We start from the raw sequence: 7,151 nt of genomic DNA on the forward strand, positions 1-7,151 counted from the left end.
ATCGTTTTTTCATTTCAATTTTTAATCTTCTTTGATGTTATAGTTTTCAACTTTAATACTAAATCACTGCATTTCAAATATATATAAATCAATAATATATATTTATATATTACAAAGTGTGTATATATAAATATATACAATTCAATTTTTTAGACTTGTTCACAAATTATGCACAATAAAAATACATAATTTTTAAATTAAAGTCATTTAATTTAAATTTACAATGAACGTTCGAACGTTAGTAATTAACGTTCGCATGTTGGCGGAAAACATTTTACGTTCGAACGTAAAATTAATAACATTCGAACGGTTGCGCCAAAACATTTTACGTTCCAACGTAAACAGACATAACGTTCGAACGTATATGTGACGTTCGAACGCATATTTCCCATACGTTCGAATGTAAAAAAATCTCATTCTATCTTTAGTGACAGTTTCCAAAAACTGTCACAGAAAATACCTTTTAGTGACGGTCTAGGGACTGTCACAATTTCCCAACCGTCACTAAAAAGCAATTGTGTTGTAGTGATATATATATGATCTTTTTGATCTATTATCTCTTAGGGCTAGTTTGGATAGTAGAGTATTATCAGAATACTCAACTATTATTCATTATTTAATTATTATTTTTACCTACTTTTCACTACTAGTATTCACTACTATTCAATATTCTATAATTAGTTTTTCATTACGATTTACAGAATATCTAATATCACCTTACTACTCAAATGCAACCTTAGTCCTTCAACCCTTTCTAATTTCTCTTTTTCAAAATCATAATTTGAAATAGAAATTTAACATTTAATTCGTGTTGCAGGACAGTGAGAATCATGATTTATAATTGTAATTTGTTACTATCATGAGACGCATCATGCAGTATGGTCGAATTTACATTCACTACAAGAAAATAGCTCTATTGCGGCGATTTTTGGTCTGTGGAATTAATATCGCCGCAATAAGTTACTAGTCACGGCGATTTATTGGTCGACGTGGCTTCCAACCCGCGACTTTCTTTTTTGTTCTTTTGCGGCGATGTTAACCTTATTTTCAGTGAAAATTTTCGCCGCAAATTTTATATTTTTTTTTGCAGCGATTTTAAAGAAAATTACGGCGAGGTAAACCGCCGTAAAATGTCAAAATCTTGTGCCGACGCACAAGTTCGCTACAAATTTCCAATTAATGTAAACGCGCCAAAACCTCCACAGAGAATCAGATTTCCCCCCAAATCCTGAGTTCCCCTCAAATCCCGATTTCTTTCGTCCCCATTTTTGCCTACCAGTAAGACACGCCCCTGTTTCCACCCCGCGATTTAGGAGCTGAAAATTCCATATCGTTGCATTGTTCGCCCGTTTCTTGGTTCTCCTTTCGCGGAATCCAGTCCCCCCATTCCAGACTTGAAGCGAAACAAAGTGAGTGCCTCCCCGTCGACCACGTTGAGAGATTGTTTTGGGAAGACCAATATCGGCGGCGATTATCGTCCATCGACACGGTGGGGACTTCCTTTCATGCGTCGAAGGTATCTGTGGTTCCCTTTAAGAAATAGCTCTCCCCCTTCATCCTCGCATGAGTTGCTTATTGCAATAATTATGCATTTTGGTGGGTACTGATTAAGAGTGTGTCTAAATTCACTGCAGATGTTATTGGCGTGTAAGCATCCTTGTTTCTGAGTGTACCTTTTTTTTCTTTTTTTTGTTGATCTGTAGCCTCTCGATGTTTCTGCTTCGTTTGGTTTATTCATGGCCCTTCGCTGGTGCATTGTTTGTGTTTGTCTCCTTCGACTGTCTTTGAAGTTCCAAACTGTCACCCATTCAAAATTAGTGAAAATGATGGGTAAATGAAGTTATAAACTGTGGTTGAAGTTCGAAGGTTTGGTTCATTTAAAGGAAAGGAAATGTCTGAGTGTCAGTTAGCTTGATAGGTGCAGCATGTGTGATGCTAGGAAGAGAAAGGCTAGTAGGAGAGATTATTAGTTTAGGTTGAGATGGAGGATGCCATGGATAGGAAAAAAAAAATGGTGTGAACCTTCTTGGAATACCAAGTTAAAAGGCAATTGTTTTGGCTGTTTGCATTGATTAGAATAAATGGTGTGAACCTGCTTGGAAGCTTTGGACAGTTGCCTTGCTACTTTGAACTTTTATTAGTTTAGTCGCCAAATATGGAACAAAATTCAATCTTCTCTTGTGAGATTAAGCTGGACATAATGCTTTCTATCATTAATTTTGTTGTTACTGAAAAAAGAAGCATGCCGACTGTTTTTTTTATTGTTGGGGTGTATCCACAATATCACTCAATGCAACTGACCTAAATCCAAGTCTAAAGGGTGCGATGTTGAATGATATAAATATGTTGAGTGTGTCTTCTCTAACACCAATTGATTTTCGGTAGATTTGCAGCTTATGATCAGAAAAGTAGTATTAAGGCCAGAGATCATAAATTCGAGTCACTTGAGTATGTCTTTCCTGATACCCAAAGAAGAATGGTAGATTAGTAACTCATGGTCCGACAGTTATTAGATGAACTGCTTTATCTATCCTTTTTGTCTGTATGGATGAATATGGATAGGCATGAGGGAGACATCATAACACAGCTAGAGGAGAGGAGAGGATAGGGTAATATCTAAACTGGATAGTGGCAGGAGAAGTTGGCATTTGCAAGGGTGGCCAAAACTGTTGGGGGGTATCTGGTTGCAGCAATTTGGCCCAGTAGAGTTTTTTAGAATTCCCTTGTGAGGATTTTATGAACTAGCATGTCCCTTTTAGCAAATCCTGATAAAGATCTGCTCTAGCCTGCTTTAGTGCTTATTTTTCCTCTAGTTCACACAATTATCCATTTCAACTCAACATCTTATTACTAATTAAGATGAAGAACAAAATTCCAAGCCCCTACTAGCTCAGTAGTGTAGCTCCAAGGATAGGGTGGGATTGTGATGTAATGGTCCTCTGGAAGAATTTTTTTTTTTTTGGAAGTTTGAAGCCCAGTTTCTATCTCCTAAATAGCATTCTACATGGGATGTTGGCAATCATAGGCCTTCACAATTTTCAAACTCAGAAAATATCAATTGTATTACTGCTATATATATATACCAAAATAAGAGAAATAATAGAATTTTCCTGGATCAAGAATGAACGATGGAAGATCTAAAGAAATTCTTAATTAACACTCTTTCACTTTGCACTGTTCCATAAATTTTATTGGAAACAATTTGCATGACAATTGGTATCTTTCTCATCTTCCATATAGATGTCTCTCTCGTATATTCGTTGTGTGCTTTAGTTGTCTTTTGCGCTTATCAATAAAGTTTTATCACTTATAAAAAAAAAAATACCCAAATGACTATGGAAAACTATCATTGGAGCTTTTTGAGCTTACTTATGCTTGGTTCTCTCATAATACATCAATAGGTGATTTTACACCTGCAATTGAAAAACCATCCAACCAATGTGAAACTCACAATCCAAGTTATATTTGATTTATAACTTGGATTCTGAGTTTCCACTAGGAATATGATTGCCATCAAGAATCCTACATGTAGATCTTTCACACATTAGGTTGGATTTTTGGTTTTATCCCCAAGGTGTTAGTTGTAACTGCAGTTTTTCGACACTGCAGGCGAGAATTTTCTAATAAATTTATGGGATACCATAATCTTTAGACTAATTCAGAAGGTATCTGTAAGAAAAATTGCATCACCCCCAGTGTGTAATCTTGATAGTGGTATGCCTATACAATAATATTGTATTGTGGCTTTGAGTGATTTTATAAACATCTCATACAGTTTCCTGCCTGCCATGAGCAGAAGCGCACATGGATAACAGTAATATATGATTCCATTTAGCCTGACAGTTTACAGTTAAAAATTTATGTATCAAGTTAGGAGTTTCAAGATTTCATAAGTTGGTGCCACCAGTGTGAAAGCTCTTTGAGTCCAACTGCATTGCATTTCTAGTGACAAAAGAAGCAGAGACATCTGATAGGAACCCTGCCTGTTAACCTGATCTTCTCCGCCTTTTCTCTCACCCCATTCTTTTCATTTCTCCTTTTCTCTTCCACCTCTCCTCTTGCTACTCCTGCTATCTGATTTATCCTTTCTATCTTGCTTTGGTAGTGATGTAGGTTTGAAGCCCTTTTCTGCTCTGATTCACCCTTCAATTTCAACAGTACGAGAGTCAAGAATCCAATATCTTGACTTGTGAACCATTCAAAAATTTAGCTAGCCAACATCATAAGTTGAGGCAAAACCCTTCTCTTTTCCATCTTAAGTTTGGCCTGCATCTCTTCTGACCATGATCCCAAGCAAGTATTCTGGAATTCTTTTTCGCATACCTGAAATAATTTGCGCTAACCATAATTTATCACTGCAGAAGTTTAAGCACATTGTGGACTATGCATGCAAAGGCTCTATGGCTTTAGGATTTGAAAATGATAGCGATTTTCAGCTTGTAATGTGGATTTCAAAAAACCAAACCATCACCCCTGGTGATTTTCAGCTTTTGGAACAAGTGATGATTTAAACATGTTAAATCATCGCTTGGCCCAAAAACTTAAGCTGATAGGAAATGTGAATTTAGTCATATGAATCATACTATCGAAGACTAGCTCTCACATGCAAGACCAGAAAGCATGCGGATCCAGCTATTAAGAAAGGAATTTGATATTTTAATTGGGAGGTGGAGTAAAGTTGGAAAATTGCTGCTCAAGCACTATGTTAAATCACCACTTGTTCTAAAAATTTCAGAATACTAGAACAATATGTTATTCATTTGAATTATATTCTCTAATAAAACATTTACCGCTTCCTAATCTTTCCCATCTTAGCTCTCTCCCAAGCATCTGCTTTGGTTCTCACAAAATCCTCTCGTGATGAGCTTTCCGACTGGGGCTGGTATCCATCAGCTGAGGATGTTGGTCTCAAGGAGGATGTATGACTTGGAAGCCTAGTTGGGAAAGCCCTCTCCAGTGCCTCCTTCTGCTCCATTGAGTTATTTATCAAAAGTTTATCTGTTGCTTAGAGGTTTAATTCTTTGACAACATTTATCATGAAAAATGTTTTGAAAACAGTAAAATTTGTCTTCCATTCTAATGAGTAGAGAAACTCCTAGTTGCTCTACCAGAACTTGGCTGGCCAATTGTGAGCTTAGTTCTTGAGGGTTCAAGGTCCTCTCTCATCTTCATCTGAGTTGCAAAATCAGCTTCTTCAACTGAATGAATGGCAACAGCAGCTCCAAACTCAATGTCTTTTTATTCGTAGTCCTCATTCACATGGCCTGGTCAATGGCTCTAGAACCAGCCCTGTGCCCTGTTATCTGGAAAAGCGGCTAGTCAATCAACTTTCTTTTTTTTTTGTCTTACTCATCTAGCATTTTCTTTTGTCTGTGATTCATTGATTGACCCCCGAAAAGAAAAACCAGAATTTGCTTTAGCCAAAGTAATTGACAGAAACCTTAATGGATCTTGACCAGAAAATGCTAGAAGAGTGTCAGATAGCAGCATAAGTTTTTCTTCTTATAATCCTCTGTGCTCCATATTTGTGGAGGAAAGTTATGCAAAATGTGCGGATTTACGTGTATTTTGAATCTTTGATGCTGAGAAAAACAAAAACAAAACAAGAAACTAGTACCTTCATCAAAGGTACTATCCCAAGTGCCATGGATCTCTTCCTGCTTCTCTATTTCTGGGCTTGAAAATCTCAGTCTAACAAAAATTAAAGAGGTCAGTAGAAAATTCTCTAACAAAGATTGGAATTATGGGAGATCAGTAGGCAACAGATCTCCCATATTATCCCAAGTATTTATCAATGAATTCTAACTTTGATGTCTTCTTTCCGGGAGGATGCTGTACTCGTTTACAAGATGAATAAATTGATTTGTTGGTTCTGAATAATTTCTCTAAGTACAAAACAAAACTTGAATCAAGACTTTCCAAGAAATTACAGATTTTTAGTTGGGTTAGAGGTACCTCTTTTGCTTAACCAAAATGTCCACTGTCCAAAAGCTCTGTTGCTTATTTCCTCAATTATTCAATGGGGGAGAGAGTAGTATATGTTTGTAAAGAAGACCAGAAACATGGATTGGTGTCAATGCTTGAACAAGAGAAGGGGGAAAAGCAAGGCAAAATTTGCTTTGCATTCAAGTACACAGGGAAGCAAAGAATTTTCTTGCTCCTTATGCATATGCAGCATGCAGTTTAGTTCATATTGCAAGTTGTTTCCATTTTCAAACTCTTTCTTGCTCCCTCTTTGTTGAAAGTGGCTTTGGACAAGAGTTCTTATTCTTACATAGTTTGTAAGTTTTTTGAGAAATGCTTGCTGTCCAAAGAAATTCTAACAAAATAAACTTACAAACTATGTATTTAGTTGTGTAAAGTATATTTGATGCTTTATACTAAACTACGTTAGTTTGTAACTCGACTTTTATGAAATTTCTGTACTTTTTTATGTTAGCTGATACGACAAGCTTGAAATATCAGTAGGAAAAATTATTTATTCAAAAATGCACTTTCTCAAATTCTTTACCCGTCCTCCATATAGCTAAATCTTAGTTATCCGATTAACTAACATGTATATTTCAACCTTTTTAGATGGACAAAAGCTGGATGAACTTGACCGATAGACTTCGTTCGCCTGCATACGCCGATGGGGTTAACACTTTCCTCACCCTAGCACGAAACCATTCTCAGGGTAGTGAGCGCATTCGGTGTCCATGTCGTTCATGCTGTAATAATCTCTTCTTGCCTATACGAATTGTGGAGACTCACTTGTTCATTAAAGGGATCAATCCAAATTATACCCAGTGGGTATTTCATGGGGAGGAGGAAACAGGAAGTTTCAATGAAGACGGTGACGATAGTGTTGCTGATTACGCCGATGAGTACATTGATGACATGGACCATATGTTAGATGACATCCGGGCAAGCACATTCGTCGATGTTCCCCAAGATCACAATAATCCATCGCCAACTCGTGGATCAATACCAGATCCCTCCCCAAGTTCATCTTTCGACCAGCTACTAGAGGATGCCCGGCATCCACTTTTTGCTGGTTGTACAAAATTCTCAAAACTATCATTTATTGTAAAGTTGTTACACATTAAGACACTCGGTGGGTGGTCAATAAAGTCGTTTGATATGCTACTTAACCTGTTGCGGTCTACCTT

General features: G+C 36.9%; 1 protein-coding gene across 2 annotated transcripts in view; it reads left to right on the forward strand.

Annotated features, from left to right (window-relative positions):
* The first annotated feature begins 1,220 nt into the window (after nt 1-1,220).
* Nucleotides 1,221-7,151, forward strand: part of LOC108989616 — a 17,441-nt gene continuing 11,510 nt past the window's right edge. For both annotated transcript variants that reach the window (XM_035685055.1, XM_035685056.1), the window contains exon 1: nt 1,221-1,516. The gene's annotated coding sequence lies outside the window, so the exon portion shown is untranslated. The remainder of the gene's footprint in view (nt 1,517-7,151) is intronic.

This window comes from Juglans regia, chromosome 14 (genome assembly GCF_001411555.2).
Source record: "Juglans regia cultivar Chandler chromosome 14, Walnut 2.0, whole genome shotgun sequence".
Taxonomy (NCBI): Eukaryota; Viridiplantae; Streptophyta; class Magnoliopsida; order Fagales; family Juglandaceae; genus Juglans; species Juglans regia.